The following is a 17,071-nucleotide window of genomic DNA, read 5'->3' as shown; positions in this document are numbered from 1 at the left end:
ATTTGCAGGCATATTGAGTGCAACACTTTAACAGCATCATCTTTCAGGATTTGAAACAGCTCAACTGGAATTCCACCACCTCCACTAGCTTTGTTCGTAGTGATGCTTTCTAAGGCCCACTTGACTTCACATTCCAGGACGTCTGGCTCTAGATGAGTGATCACACGATCGTGATTATCTGGGTCATGAACATCTTTTTTGTACAGTTTTTCTTAATATCTTCTTAATATCTTCTGCTTCTGTTAGGTCCATACCATTACTGTCCTTTATCGAGCCCTTCTTTGCGTGAAATGTTCCCTTGGTATCTCTAATTTTCTTGAAGGGATCTCTAGTCTTTCCCATTCTGTTCTTTTCCTCTATTTCTTTGCATTGATCATTGAAGAAGGCTTTCTTATTTCTTCTTGCTATTCTTTGGAACTCTGCCTTCAGATGCTTATATCTTTCCTTTTCTCCTTTGCGTTTCACTTTTCTTCTTTTCACAGCTATTTGTAAGGCCTCCTCAGGCAGCCATTTTGCTTTTGTGCATTTCTTTTCCATGGGGATGGTCTTCATCCCTGTCTCCTGTACAATGTCACGAACCTCATTGCATAGTTCATCAGGCACTCTATCTATCAGATCTAGGCCCTTCAATCTATTTCTCACTTCCACTGTACAATCATGAGGGATTTGATTTTCGGTCATACCTGAATGGTCTAGCAGTTTTCCCTACTTTTTTCAATTTAAGTCTGAGTTTGGTAATAAGGAGTTCATGATCTGAGCCACAGTCAGCTCCTGGTCTTGTTTTTGTTGACTCTATAGAGCTTCTCTTTCTTTGGCTGCAAAGAATATAATCAATCTGATTTCGGTGTTGACCATCTGGTGATGTCCATGTGTAGTCTTCTCTTGCATTGTTAAAAGAGGGTGTTTGCTATGACGAGTGCATTTTCTTGGCAAAACTCTATTAGTCTTTGCCCTGCTTCATTCTGCATTCCAAGGCCAAATTTGCCTGTTATTCCAGGTGTTTCTTGACTTCCTACTTTTGCATTCCAGTCCCCTATAATGAAAAGGACATCTTTTTTGGGCGTTAGTTCTAAAAGATCTTGTAGGTATTCATAGAACCATTCAACTTCAGCTTCAGCATTACTGGTTGGGGCATAGACTTGGATTACTGTGATACTGAATGGTTTGCCTGGAGATGAACAGAGATCATTTTGTCGTTTTTGAGATTGCATCCAAGTACTGCATTTTGGACTCTTTTGTTGACCATGATTGCTACTCCATTTCTTTTGAGGTGTTCCTGCCCGCAGTAGTAGACATAATGGTCTTCTGAGTTAAATTCACCCATTGCAGTCCATTTTAGTTTGCTGATTCCTAGAATGTTGACGTTCACTCTTGCCATCTGTTTGACCACTTCCAATTTACCTTGATTCATGGACCTGACATTCCAGGTTCCTATGCAGTATTGTTCTTTACAACATCGGATCTTGCTTCTATCACCAGTCACATCCACAGCTGGGTATTGTTTTTGCTTTGGCTTCATCCCTTCATTCTTTCTGGAGTTATTTCTCCAGTGATCTCCAGTAGCATATTGGGCACTTACTGACCTGGGGAGTTCCTCTTTCAGTATCCTATCATTTTTCCTTTTCATACTGTTCATGGGATTCTCAAGGCAAGAATATTGAAGTGGTTTGCCATTCCCTTCTCCAGTGGACCACATCCCTTATTCTCAAAACAATCTGTAATCTCTTAGAACTCTAAGCCAAACTTTAAAGGAACATTAGTCTTTTTTCATGATTCATTAGTGGGAAATAGGTGAATCCTGTGTTGATACAGCTCCCTCAGTGGTACAAGATAAGAGTTTTTCACATGCATTCACACCAACATAATTCTACTTGGAGGGAAAAGACTGGCCTTTATTTACTGAAATTTATTACATTTAGTTATAGTTCACATCTTACTTTCAAAGTAGAAAATTTTATTTCTTCAATTTTTGTCACCCCATAAGAAATATTCCTGTAAAATTTCTGGTATGAGGTCTTTCCACTTCAGTATGAATTAGAGTGGGTGATATCTGATCCTTAGAATGGGAAATAGGTTTCAACCTGGATGCCTACACTGATCACTAGAGGCAGCCTGGGGTAATTTACTGAGGAAGATAGGAGACTATGTTCCAGGTGGGGCAGGGGTGAAGGAATCCATCAGTTGACTATCAACGTCTACCATACGGATAAGAATGGAGGAGTGGAAGCTGATGTCTTATATCATTGGCTAGTAAGAATGTATTATTGAATATAAAGAACACCCAAGACTTGTCTCTACACTAACTTTTGTTTCTAACACATTGTCTGATAATGGTGAGTGATGTTACCACTGATCAAGATAATCTCCAAAATAAAGAAATGCAAAAAGGCAAAATGGTTGTCTGAGGAGGCCTTACAAATAGCTGAGAAAAGTGAAGGGCTAAGGAGAAAAGGAAAGATATATCCATTTGAATGCAGACTTCCAAAGAACAGCAAGGAGAAATAAGAAAGCCTTCCTTAGTGATCAATGCAAAGGAATAGGGAAAAACAATAGAATGGGAAAGACCAGAGATCTCTTCAAGAGAAATACCATTAGAGATATTAAGGGAACATTTCATGCAATGATGGGCACAATAAAGGACAGAAATGGTGTGGAGCTAAAATAAGCAGAAGATATTAAGAAGAGGTGGCAGGAATACACAGAAGAACTACACAAAAGAGATCTTCATGACCCAGATAATCACCATGGTGTGATCACTCACCTAGAGCCAGACATCCTGGAATGTGAAGTCAAGTGGGCCTTAGGAGGCATCACTATGAACAAAGTTAATGGAGATGATGGAATTCCAGTTGAGCTGTTTCAATTCCTGAAAGATGATGCTGTTAAAATGTTGTACTCAATATGCCAGCAAATTTGGAAAACTCAGCAGTGGCCACAGGACTAGAAAAGGTCAGTTTTCATTCCAATCCCAAAGAAGGCAATGCCAAAGAATGTTCAAACTACCACATAACTGCACTCATCTCACACACTAGCAAAGTAATGCTCAAAATTCTCCAAGCAAGGCTTCAACAGTATGTGAACTCTGAACTTCCAGATGTTCAAGCTGGGTTTAGAAAAAGCAGAGGAACCAGAGATCAAATTGCCAACATCCACTGCATCATTGAAAAAGCATGAGAGTTCCAGAAAAACATCTACTTCTGCTTCATTGACTATGACAAAGCCTTTGACTGTGTGGATCACAACAAACTGGAAAATTCTTGAAGAGATGGGACTATCAGGCCACCTGACCTGCCTCCCTAGAAATCTTTTATGCAGGTCAACAAGCAACAGTTAGAATTGTACATGGATCAATAGACTGGTTCCAAATTGGGAAAGGAGTACATCAAGGCTGTATATTGTCACCCTGCTTATTTAACTTATATGCACAGTACATCATAAGGATTGCTGGACTGGATGAAGCACAAGGTTGAATTAAGATTTCTGGGAGAAATATCAACAACCTCAGATATGCAGATGACACCACACTTTGGCAGAAAGTGAAGAACTAAAGGGCTCCTTCATGAAAGTGAAAAAAGAGTGTGAAAAAGTTGGCTTAAAACTCAACATTCAGAAAACTAAGATATGGCATCTGGTGGCATCACTTCATGGCAAATAGATGGGGAAACAGTGGAAACAGTGACAGCCTTTATTTTGAGGGGCTCCAAAATCACTGCAGATGGTGACTGCAGCCATGAAATTAAAAGATGCTTGCTCCTTGGGAGAAGAGTTTTGACCAACATAGACAGCATATTAAAAAGCAGAGACGTTAGTTTGCTAACAAAGATCTGTCTAGTCAAAGCTGTGGCTTTTCCAGTAGTCATGTATGGATGTGAGATTTGGACTATAAAGAAAGCTGAGCCCCGAAGAATTGATGCTTTTAACTGTGATGTTGGAGAAGACTCTTGAGAGTCCCTTGGACTGCAAGGAGATCCAACCAATCCATCCTAAAGGAAATCAGTGCTGAATATTCATTGGAAGGACTGACGCTGAAACTGAAATGCTAATATGCAGAAATGATTCATTTGAAAACACCCTGATGCTGGGAAAGATTAAAGGTGGGTGAAGAAAGGGATGACAGAGGATTAGATGTTTGGATGGTATCACTACTCAATGGACATGAGGTTGAGTAAACTCTGGGAGTTGGTAATGTACTGAGAGGTCTGGCATGCTACAGTCAATGGGGCTGCAAAGAGTCGGGCATGAATGAGCAACTGGACTGAATTGAACTGATATTACCATTTCAGCCTTAATCAGTAAGTATTAGAAGGCTGTTTACTAATGCATAATATCATAGGATATTTTTTATGGTCTTTTACATTTTATTCTAATATAATTTCAGGCTTATAAAAAGTTATAAGTGTTGTACGAAGAAGGTGTATATATCATTTGCAAATATTAATATGGTCTCTCTTGTTTTCCCTTTCTGTGTGCATACACGTACAACTGTGTTGACACTGTTACTTGCTCCCTCTTCATGCCTCCCTCTGCCTTACCTTCTCTCTCTTCTCTTTCTCTTTCACGTGTTTATATATCTGCCTGTAATCTATCTCTACAGATGCTTATGCTGCTGATGCTGCTGCTGCTAAGTCACTTCAGTCGTGTGCGACTCTGTGTGACCCCATAGACAGAAGCCCACCAGGCTCCCCCGTCCCTGGGATTCTCCAGGCAAGAATACTGGAGTGGGTTGCCGTTTCCTTCTCCAATGCGTGAAAGTGAAAGTGAAGTCGCTCAGTCGTGTCCAAATCTTAGCGACCCCATGGACTGCAGCCCACCAGGCTCCTCTGTCCATGGGATTTTCCAGGCAAGAGTACTGGAGTGGGGTGCCATTGCCTTCTCCGACACATGCTTATACATGTGTATATTTTTTTTTAAACTTTCAAATAATTAAAAATAGAACTACCATATGATCTGGTGGTCCCACTTCTGGGTATATATCCAAAAGACATGAAATCAGTATCTGCACTCCCATGGTTTTTGCATCATTGTTCACAATGCCAAGACATGGAAACATCCTAAGTGCCCCTTGATGGAAGGATGAATGTGATATAGATCTAGCTATATCTGTATCTATGATGGGACATTATTCAATCCTAGAAAGGGAAAAAATTCTTCCATTTGCAGCAACCTGAATGAACATGGAAGACATTACACTAAGTGTAATGTCAGAGACAGAAATACAAATACTGTGTTATCTCACTTGTATATGAAATCTAAGTCTATCTCAGACATATCTTATTTACCACTATTTTACATACGAGTTTTAACATCTATTAATGAATTTTGCTTGAAAAAATATTTATAATGATTATTGCCAGTTGACAATTTTCTATACTTACTACTTAGATCTTTTACAATATACTAAGAAAGAACTTTTCATTTATTTATATAGAAGTGGACTCATTAATTAGTTTAGTATATGGGTTAGCAATTCTCTACTATCATTATATTTTTAAATATGCTCAAATGATCTCAGATTTAGCAAATGGTGTCCATGAAGCTGGTACGCTTTGAATACTTCTTTACTTTATGGCACAAAATAATATTCTAGCATATCTTGTTCTGTTCTACCCTATCTCTGAAATCAACCACTTCTCCACAGTTTCCTAGATTCTTTTTTAAATTAATTTTTATTGAAGTATAGTTGCCTTACAATATTGTATTAGTTTGTAATCCTAGATTCTTTAAATAGAAAATGATATAAGAAATCAAGATCAGTGCTCCGTGTTACTTGAGGATCACTGCTCCTAAGCTCTCTTAATGCACAGTTAGTAACTATATGTACATACAAATACGTATACACAGGTACATAAAAACTCATGCATTTATACCTCTACGTATTTCTCAATTTATCTATATTTATTGATGTATCTATATACATACAAGCCTACATACACACATGCACACATATATGTATGAATATGCATACTGAACAAAACATCTAAAATTATATTAAAATCATAAGTTCATACTGATACTACCAACTCCAGTGAGATACTAGAGTTCATAATGTTCTTCTCCCTTTCAAACACTTCTTATGACAATGAGCAACCTGCCTCCAATTTGCTACAATATAGTTGCTTAATTTGCTTAGCCTCAGAAAACACAGAAAGTTGTTTTCAGAATTGTTAACCCATCATTTTGTGAAAAAGAAACCTAACCAAAGTCCAACATATTTTAGAACTAATTTTGTCTTTAGCCTGAGGCATATAATCTAAATACTGAAAAGTTGAAAAGTTACCTGATTTAGGGTTTTTTTTTTTTTTTTTCCCCCTCTTTGTAATGTGGTTACATTATTTCTCCAGATATAGCCTGTAAAATGCTTCTGGTTGTACTGTGTTTCAGAAATCCCCTCATACACATTATTTTTTGTTTGTTTGTTTTTGAGAATTTGAAACATTCACAGTATTGTAAAATTCATTGTTCAAAATGGCATGCTCAGAGAAGCATCATGTCCCGTCTTATACTTCTGTACTTTCCAGCTTTCTTGCCCATATCATGTAAGTGACTGAAATTATGGATCTGTGGTTTATATTCCTGTGTTTTTTATATGTATAATTAAAAAATACAGGCATATTTTCTCATTTCCCTGTCTTTCTTACACAAAGAACAGCATACTTCATGCAGTCATCTGTATTTTGATTTTTTCACTAAATTGTTTATCTGAAAAATTACTTCATGTTACAGAGATCTTTCTCATTCCAATTATTTTATTCTGGCTATATTTTACTATATTTTGTGACTATACCACCAATTACTGAACTGTTTTTTCTATGTATTAGCACATAAGATGTTGTCGGTATTTTGCATTTTTAATCAACATTGCAATGCATACCCCCTTACACATGAATTTTCCTATTTTAGGAGATATATCTTCAGAGTAAATTCGTAGAAATTGGATTTTTAGGCCTCAATGTGAGCACACATGTCTTTTTGTTGAAAATGAAAATTTTTCCTCTATAAGTTTATTTCAAATAGCATCACATGAGTATCAGAGTGACTGCTTCTCCACATCTCCACCAGCAAAGTATTATATATTGTGTGTGGGTGCACGCTTGCTCAGTCATTTCAGTCATGTCTGACACTTTGCAACCCTAGGGGCTATAGCCTGCCAGGCACCTCTGTCCATGGGATTCTCCATGCAAGAGTACTGGAGTGGGTTGCCAGGCCCTCCTCCAGGGTATTTTGCTGCCCCAGGGATTGAACTGGTGTCTTCTGCATCTTCTTCATCCTAGGCAGATTCTTTACCACTAAGCCACCCCACAAGCCCGTTATATATGACCATATTTATTTTATTCTTGCCAATCTGATATATAACAAATGGTAACCCAGTACAGTTTTATTTTCTGTTTTGCCAGTATGAGAGAGATTAAATATAGTTTCATATCTTTATACATTTCCTGAGAATTATTTGAAAATGTATATTGCCTCTTCTTTGTCATACTTTGGGCAATTTGTCAAACGTATTCAGAGTTCTTTGCATCAAGAATATTAATTCATTTGAGATATACATTGCAAATTTTGTTTTCACCTGTGTTTTTAATTTGGATATAAGAAAATGTTGCCATTCAATTACTATTATGATGTTAATTAATATTCTATTCTACTGAATCTAGACATGAAAAGACCTCAAATATAATGACTAATGCCACTAAATAAATAGGAAAATTGAGCTTCGAAGAGATCAAATTGTCCAAAATCAATATATAATGTGCGTGTATAGAAACAGCTGTGTTAGTCGCTCAGTCTTTTCCCATTCTTTGCCACTCCACGGACTGTAGCCCTCCAGGCTCTGTCCATGGGATCCTCCAGGCACGAATACTGGAGTGGGTTGCCATGCCCTATTCCGGGGGAATACACACATATATACACATTTTACATATACATGTATAAAATAAACCATATACATTTAAACTTTTATTTTTTTAACGCAGGGCCCAATCCCCAGCAATGCCTAGACCTTGAAGTACAAAGAGGTTGGGGCTGGACCCCTTTCCCTTCCCTCCTCCTCCTCCCTCCGCCCCCAGGCTCTGCAGGCACCCACAGGTGCCCACAGGTACTGCCGACTGGCCTCATCAACCAGTTCTTCCACTGGCTCAGGAGCTTCTGGGACCATGAGGCATTGCGCGGCAGATGGATAGCCACGTGTTGGTAGGCGGGGTTGTTGAGTGAGGGCGAGTTGCGGGGCACATGAACCATCATGTGCTGGTGGGCGGGGTCATCCAGGAGGGCGTGAGGAGGTGGGCTGCATGCAGTTGACAGTTTCCTTTCTCTCCTGTGGAGCTGTGAAGGGTTGGTAGCTACCTGTCCATGCTGGCCTGTTTCATGCTCCCCAGCGAGGTCTTGTCGCGGGCCACTGGCCAGGGCACACCCTCCAGCCACTGGGATTGCCCAGCTTGTTCCTGTTCACAGGTTTGTGCTAAGCCACGAGGCCATGGTCTGATGGCCAGTGTCTGCAGTGCATCCTTGACAGCACTGGGCCGAAGCCTCTATGCAGGCAGGGCCAGGAAGTGGCCCACCACGTGGCAGGACAGGTAAGCGGCAATTAGATAAATGTAACCATAAATGTTTATATTTAAACTTATTAAACTGGTTGTTCCTGAGGATACGGTGATGAGGATAATCAGAGATGGTTGACCTTGTCAGCAAAGTTATTGTGACTACTTCTAATGGAGTAAGAAATGAGCTACCACTTAAAGTATGTGTTAATTAGGAGATGATTGAAGGAGAGTAGAATCGTAGACCAAAAAGAAGACACTGTGTGGAGGACAGTGATTGTAAGGAGCAGAGGCAGACAAGCTAGTTGGCTGTCACCTGAGAGAAAGGGCAGAAGGGTATGTGAGGGGCCTGTAGAGAGAGAGAGTGGCTAATTGTTGTGGTTCTTGAAGCAAAAATTAAATCACTTAAAGTGAAGAAAGGGAGATGACAAGATCTTGTTTTGCTTTGTAAGCAACCAGATTATTTGTCAAATGAAGACTTGATAGAGTGGGACTAACTTAAAAATATATATATTGAAGTCTAGTTGATTTATAATGTGTTGATTTCTGCTGTGTGGCAAAGTAATTCAGTTATGCATGTGTATACATTATTTTTCATATTCTTTTCCATTATGGTTTGTCACAGGGTATTGAATGTAGTTCCCTGTGCTATACTATAGGACCTTTTTAAAAATCCATCTTATATATGTAATAGTTAGCATGTGCTACTTCCAAACTCCAAGCCCAGCTCTCCCCTACTCTCTTCCCAGTTGTCAACAAGTCTGTTCTCTATGTCTGTGAACCTGTTTCTACTTCATAGATACATTCATTTGTGTCATATTTTAGATTCTACAGTTTAGTGATATGGTATTTATCTTTCTTTTTCTTCAGTTAGCATGATAATCTCTAGGTCTATCCCTGTTGCTGGAAGTGGCATTATTTCATTCTTTTTTATGGCTGAGTAGTATTCCATTGTGTATATATGCCACATCTTTATCCATTCCTCTGTCAGCGGGTGTTTAGGCTGTTTCCATGTTTTGGCTGCCTTGAACAGTACTGTTACGAACATAGGGGAACATGCATCTTTCTGAAATATGGTTTTGTCTGGATATATGCCCAGGAGTGGGGTTGCTGGATTACATGGCCAATCTGTTCTTAGTTTTTTGAGGAAACTCCATACTGTTTTCTATAGTAGCTGCACCAATTTATATTCAGAGTGGGGCATACTTGAATTGAGGTAATCGATTCAGAAACTCTTGATCCAAGCAAAGTTTTTACTGATGTGTTTATGATATAGATTCTTTAATCAAAATTTAGCTTTGAGTTCTTTCTGTGTGTCATGTCCTAGATTCTGGGCTAAAAGTAGAAAGATATAGATAGCTATAAACAATATTTAAGTGCTATAATGTACAGTACGCCTTTATAAATTGTATGTGAAGTGTAAGGAGGCTATTTTTAGGATGACACTCAAGTTTCTGGCTTGTGAAAACAAAACATACTTCCCTTGTAGCTCAGCTGATAAAGAATCTGCCTGCAATGCAGGAGACCCAGGTTCGATCCCTGGGTTAGGAAGATCCCCTGGAGAAGGGAAAGAATACTCTGGTATTCTGACCTAGAGAATTCCATGAACTATGTAGTCCATGGGGTTGCAAAGAGTTGGACATGACTGAGGGAATTTCACTTCACTTCACTATGTTTGGGGAGGAAATTCAAGTCTTTGGACTGGACATTTTGAGAATTTATAAAGTTATTGAGACAGTGTTCGGAAGATGTCAAAGATGCACCTAGTCGAATGAATTCAGAGTGCAAGAGATTTGTGTGTCAGAGATGCAGGCCAGATTATGAGTTGCCTGCAAATAGTTGGTATTCAACAGTGTTGGTAGGTAAGATCGTCTAGGGAGAGTGAATATAATAGGAGGAAAAGAGCAGAGCTTGTATTTAGCCTTGAGGGGCAGCAGCATGAAATGACTGGGTGGAGGGGAGTGAGCTTGGCAAGATATTTAAGAGGGAAGCTAGAATAGCGTAGTGCCATGGAAACTAATTGGCTGTAGTTTTGGAAGAAGCAGGAATGTATATATGGATAGTGTCAAGTAATTCTAGTAAAGCAAATAAAGAAGAACCAAAATTATTCATTTGATTTAGTTAAACAGATCCCATTCTTGAACTTCATAAAAGCTGGGGAGTGAGGGAGAGGTGAGGAAGTGGAAGCAAATGGGGGAAGTTTGGCTGAAAGGAGGAAAATGGGAGATTAAAAGTTGGAAATTTTTCAATGAAAACATGTAAGTTTTCTTTGGGTCTGAGATTCTAATTTTTTTTTTTCTCCATTTAGTTTAGTTCCCTGCTTTATCAAACCTCCCAGATGTGGATTTTTGGTTTTCATAGGTAGTACCCCCAACGATCAGTTAAGAGAACCCACCCAGGTTCCGCAGTACACATGAAGATCTCACAATAAGCAAATCATCTCAGAGAATAAATGCCCAGGTTGCTGTTGGAAGGGTTCCCAGGATGGGAAGATAACATTTAACAACCACCATAAGGGTTTTATCTTTATTAACCAAAGTGCAACTCTGGGGAACATCTCAATATGAATAAATGATGCATTTGCTAATGCGGCCAGCATTCAAAAGTAATAAATTTATTGCTTTACATGACAAGTAATAGTGACAGTTCTCTTTTCCTAAATAATATATCTCATTAACTGAAGCTGTGTGTTTTCTTAACACTAACTCACTCAGTGCTGTCACTTTTCTAAACACAAACTGCTTGAAACTCATAGATATTCTTTATGATCCCTGAAACTCTGCATCTCTACAACTCCTTTTGTTTCTGAGTGAGTTTTATTGCGGCAAAGAGGTTGCAAACTAAGACTTGTCACTTTCTGGTGGCAGTAATTTAGCATCTAATGAGCAAAATTCATAAGGCCCCCAAAAAGCTCAGTAGCTCAGGAGCTGATGCTGGGGCACAAATGGAATTGACTTTAAAAGGCAGTGAATGTGACTCAGAAATGGAAATCAAGCTGAGAAAGAATTCTCCAGTGTGTATGTGAGAAGGAACAAAAAGGAAATATTGAATTCTGATAATTAGAAGAAGTTAAACCAACTAAAAATGGGCAGCTGATGTCTTGGTAGTAATGTTAATAAAACAATAATCATGATATTAACAATAGCCCTCATTTATCAAGTGCCAGAAACTGTTTGAAAGCTCAACTTGTTTCATCATTCCCTTGTGAATTTTGCAAATGTTTTAATTTCTTGAAACTCCAATTATAAATCTGAAAAATGGAAATAAACATAATGACTGAAGTCACAAAGCAAGCTTCAAGTTATTGATTTTAAATCTAGGTTCATTGTTCAAACTCTTAACCATTATGTGCATCATTAAACTTGTAATAAGGATCTTTCCACACGTGGCTACAAATAAGCTATGTGATTCAGAAAGGGAGAGGTAAGTGAAAGGTTTAGGTATGAATTTTGCCCCATACGTAAAGTAAGGAGATTGAACTAGACAAATTATCCACTCTTATTCAGAGTGAATCATTTATCCTTTCTATTGCGAGAAATTTCTTCAGAATGGCTGCATCTAAAATCTCTACTGTCACTGCTGGAGAAAACAAAACTTTAATAGTCATTCACAGCCAACGCTCCAGATGTATAAACAAAGAATTAAAAAGGTGAATGAATGAATGATCAAAGGTCTATGTTGGTGGCACTATTTTAAGTGCTATGGAAATATAATAGCAATAGTAAGAAACAGAGTCAAGGCAGAGATAACAGTTTCCTCTGACATCCCTGACCTGAGATATTTTCCTATATAAGAATTCTTAGGCTGGGTGGAATACTTACATGTCATCAGAAGGATCTGTCCCTCATTGTTGGTGCAATGAATCTCTCTAATGTTTTCTTCTTCCGTTTTAGTTTACCAGTATGCAGTGTTCCTGAAATTCATAATGTATTTTCCTATAGATTGACTGTTACTGATAAAATGCAATTAGGTGGCTATCCTTAAGTACAGATATGTTCATAAGTCTAAACTTATTTTAATATCAGGATCTCTGGGACCAAAGAGTGCATTTGAACATCAAATACAACTTCATAATGCATATCATATATTGGAAAACTTCATATTCAAATCAATTTTCTCTGATGTCAGTACTAATATATTGAATTTTTGCTTAATATTTATTTGGCTTATTTTTTGTGTTATTTCTGTTTGGTATATCTCTTATAATCTGTATATGAAATGGTTATTTAAAAATCTGGAACACATTTTTTAAACATGAAAATAGAATCAATTTATTAACTTACCATTGCATTTATATTTCAGTTTTATTATTTTTTTTTCATCATTTATCTCACTTTCCCCTCCTTCCCTTCTTCCTACATTCTGTTGTCTTTACCATCTTTTTCTCAACTACTTTATTTTTTCTATAGATATTTGCTATTTTGTCTTATTCATTTGAAAATTGTAATAGTTATTTTGTAGTCTCTTTTACTTTGTTTTCTTTTGATTTATTAGAAAGGATGATTGATTTTACTCTATAAATTCTATTTAATATTTATATTTTAATCTCATCTCATTTTTAACATATTTTTATATTTAAAAATAGTAATAAGGTTGTGAAAGCAACCCAGGTGTTCATCAGTGAATGAATGGATAAATAAAATTTTGTATATACAACAGGAGAATATTGTGCAGTCTTAACAGGAAAAGAAATTCGATATATGCTCCAACATGGATAAACCTTGAAGACATTACATTAAGTGAAATAAACCAGTCACAAAAAGGTTATTATATGATTCCACTTACATGAGGTACTTAGATAAGTGAAAATCATGGAGACAGAAAATAGAACAGTAGTTGTCAGGAGCTGAGGGGAAGGGAAGACTGATGTCTTCTTATTTAATCAGTATAAAGTTGAAATTTCACAATATGAGAGTTGTGGAGATGGATGGTGGTAATGTTAGAATAATTTTTATGTATTTAATGTCACTGAACTAAACACTTAAAGGTGGTTCATGTGGTAAATTTTTTGTTTGTGCATTTTACAAAAATAGAAAATTTGGGAAACAACCCTATGGTGATGCGTTTTGCTTTGTTTTCCTGTGGCTGGTTCATGCACCCGTGGATTTCTACCGAGTTTTAAAATCTGTTCTGCCAGGAATCTAGGAATTCATTGATCCTAGATGAGTTTTGTTGTCAATACCTCAAACAGAAATTTCAAATTCATGCAGTTCTTTAAAATGTGAGTCACAAGCTATATGTGGTCCAGATTTAAGTAGTGATTTCTTGAAGTTTTGTTTGTTTGTTTTTTAAATCTCCTTTTGTCCAGATACTATCACAAATACTGCTTATTTCAGAAGCTAGAAGGAAAGGGAGTATCTCATCAATTTAGCAAAGAGAGATAAATGTCAGAAGTGAATTAACCAAGATTATTCATAATTTGAAAACAGAAATTAAATGTTTAGTCTTATATTTATAGTTTTCAGTTACTTCATATTTTTATATATCTATGCATGAACTCATGCCATGAGTTAAAAATACAGAATTAACATATGGTAAAAAAAAGAAAGGAAATAAAAAACTATTAAAGTATTAGTTAACTGAAATTTTAATTAAATATATGTTTTATACTTTCTAATCCAATAATTCTACCTAGGAATTTACCCTAAGGATATAACTGGAGAAGTGTGTAAAGAATATGAATGTTTATCACAGCATTGTTGATTATATTAGAAAATCTGAACCAAAGTACAGTCCAGTGATAACTAATTAGTTAAATTATGACATCAATACAATAGAATATGATAAAGCTATTAAAATGATGTTAAGTAAATATATTTATGAGGTAGAAATATGTTTATATTTAGTTGCTTTTATAAGTTACAAGATGTTATTTTATAAATCCACTTTTTAAAGAAAAATTACAGAGAGAAAAATATGTAGAAGCTTATATATCAAAATTAATAGATTTTTATATTGTGTTTAATAATAATTTTTATTTTCTGCTTTATGATTATTTTTAAATTTTCATTCAATGCATACATAATTTTATACAAAGTACTTATCAATGACGATTTTGAGTATTTAAGATATTTTTGTTTAGTTAGGTTTTGCTGAAATTAGTACTTGCAATTGGCTAACAAATATGAAATCTAGAATCTTGATTTTTTTTTTCAACTGAGATCCAATTAGTCAAGCTAATATCTAGCTTTTAGAATTAAAATGTGATCATCTGAATAATTCATGAATTGGTTTTTTCCTGCTTCCTGCTGGGGTCATGGTACCCACCCATGGGCTGTCCAGAATTGGAGAGAAAACAAAGCTTCTCTTGCATGGGATCTACAATAGGAATGTCATATTCATTTTCATCGTGAGTCATTCTACACCCACTCACATCTCTTTCGTGATACAGAGCAAACACTTAAGGATTCCTTCTGTGACATTCTGACTTCAAAATTTATCCTCCTTTAAGTCTATTCTTCTGTCTTATAAGACCTTGTCAAGTGGAAGAAATATGACTCTCTGAGCATCTTGTCTCCCAGAGAAAATTTCCTTGCCAGAATGGAGGCAGTGTGGCCTCAGGGCCCCTTGTAGATAGCTCTCCTTCATTTTGTGTAGCTATGAAAAAACACCTAAGTGAGAGTCATAGCTCAGCTTATGCTAACTGGCTTGAGAATGCTAACTGCTAATTGCTAAGTAGGTAATATAAAACATGCATTATGACAGCATTATTTTAAAAAATATTGCATTTGATCAAATTGTACTAAAGTGTTTATATTAGATTGTGTTGATGAACTGATCTGAAAATATTGAGTGCTGTGAATGCCAGTAAATTAACTGTAGAGTGAATTATTCTATAAGGATGAAAAGACTGGGATCTTAGCATTCTTTCTTCTTACTCTGAAACTCCTTTTATTATTTTTTGTTTTATAATTATTCCACATTCAAATTAAACAACATATGTATCAAGGCACTTACTTTCTTCTGTCTCTGCAGTTTTAGATATGTCCTTCATTCTACTTTGAATGCCTTCTCTTTTTATATTCCTTATGTAGCTCCTGTCCTACCAAATATTGCCTCCCAGAACCTTGATTGCCTTGCCTCCAGAAGCAAGGGTCCTTTCTTTTCGGATGAATGGTGTGTCTTAGTGCCTAGCACATATATCCGATCTAACTTGAGACCTAATGAAAGCTAGTTGCTTTAACAAATCAATGGATAGACTCTAATATATAGCACATAAGGTATATCTATATATTTACATGTAGCTATTTAGTTACAGCACATGTAAGTATATAGATAGAGCACATTTTTTTAAGCCTTACATTTCTTGGGAGCACACATTTTCTTCCTGTTTCGATGCTAAGTCATTTTAGGCCAGGGATTAAGTCATTGGTATTTCTGTACTCGTTTATTGCAACAGTGATAGTCACAGTTTTTCACATAGGTTAGGAATTCAATCAAATTGATTAAATACAAGAACATATATAAATGAATATACTTATTGCCATTGTGCATGTTTTATACCATTCATATTGCAGTATTCTGTTACAAGGTATTATATGTCGTTTCATTTTTATTGAATAGTAAATCAACCAAAGAAAAAACTTGCATCTTGTACATATTTATACATACTTTACCTTTTTCCACTTTCTGTGTCTGAAGTTGATCTCTCATCATGCACTCATATTGTGTTTGTTGAATAAATGAATAAATGCACAAAAAGATACCTTCACATCCTTCCAGTCAGCCATTTATTTACTCTCTTTTTCTTGTATTTGAGGTATCTCATCTATGCCAAACATTAACTTTACTCACTGTATATTCCAAGTACTCAGCACAGCCCTGCTCACAATTAACTCCATGTGTTTGTCTGTATACTCATAGAAGAGCTCATAATTTAGAGTAGTTGGAGGAGGTAGAATTCATGCTTAGCTTTAAGAGAAAAGAGTGCTCACAGTCTCCCTCTCTATCATGATGATAATGATTGGATTGTACTTACTTTGGGGCATGGCTAGAAACTTGAGATTATAGCAGGAAGGGCTAGGCTAGGCTGCTCTGAACACAGATCCATACTTTGGGTTCTGAGGACACATCCAGATGACAAAATTGAGAGATCAGTCTTGAAAAAGCTAGAGAACTTGAAGATTATGGTCCAGGCAAGATGGGAATTTGGGAAGTTTGGCAGCGCAGAGGAATCCAGGACTGGCACCATTCAGAAATGAAAGGAGTCAAGCATTTGGCAAATGGAAAACTTTCTGGAAATGATCTTGATTAATGCTTTCAGTTTAAGAGTAAAGGAATAGCAAAATCACACTTAAAGAATATAAGAAGGAAACAGAGCTATTATGGCATGAAAAGGACAAATCACAAAATAAAATACTAGTACTATAGACATAGTAATTAAGAACTTTTATTCATTCAGCAGCATTATTAATAATGGAAAGGAAAATCACAGACAAGGAGAAAAAAATTTTCAATATGTTTAATAAATGGCTTGCTACCAAAATACATAAATAACTCCTTCAAAGTTATCATTTAGAGGTTAATACCAATAAAAA

This window comes from Capricornis sumatraensis, chromosome 23, assembly GCF_032405125.1.
Source record: "Capricornis sumatraensis isolate serow.1 chromosome 23, serow.2, whole genome shotgun sequence".
In the NCBI taxonomy this organism is placed as follows: Eukaryota; Metazoa; Chordata; class Mammalia; order Artiodactyla; family Bovidae; genus Capricornis; species Capricornis sumatraensis.
This window is presented reverse-complemented; position numbering follows the sequence as displayed.